Below are 445 nucleotides of genomic sequence, written 5' to 3'. Positions count from 1 at the left end.
CATTTTGGGATTGGGTTGTTTGTTTTTTTAATATTGAACTGCGTGAGCTGTTTATATATTTTGGAGATTAATCCTTTGTCTGGTGATTCATTGCAAATATTTTCTCCCATCTGAGGGCTGTCTTTTCATCTTGTTTATGGTTTCCTTTGCTGTTCAAAGCTTTTAAGTTTCATTAGGTCCCATTTGTTTATTTTTGTTTTTATTTCCATTACTCTAGGAGATGGATCAAAACATATCTTGCTGTGGTTTATGTCAAAGAGTGTTCTTCCTATGTTTTCCTCTAAGAGTATTATAGTGCCCGGTTTTACATTTAGGTCTTGAATCCATTTTGAGTTTATTTTTGTGTATGGTGTTAGGGAGTGTTCTCATTTCATTCTTTTACATGTAGCTGCCCAGTTTTCCCAGCACCACTTATTGAAGAGACTGTCTTTTCTCCATTGTATAT

The sequence above is a fragment of the Physeter macrocephalus genome, chromosome 7, assembly GCF_002837175.3.
Source record: "Physeter macrocephalus isolate SW-GA chromosome 7, ASM283717v5, whole genome shotgun sequence".
NCBI lineage: Eukaryota > Metazoa > Chordata > Mammalia > Artiodactyla > Physeteridae > Physeter > Physeter macrocephalus.
The sequence above is the reverse complement of the archived record's forward strand: the minus strand, read 5'-3'. Positions refer to the sequence as shown.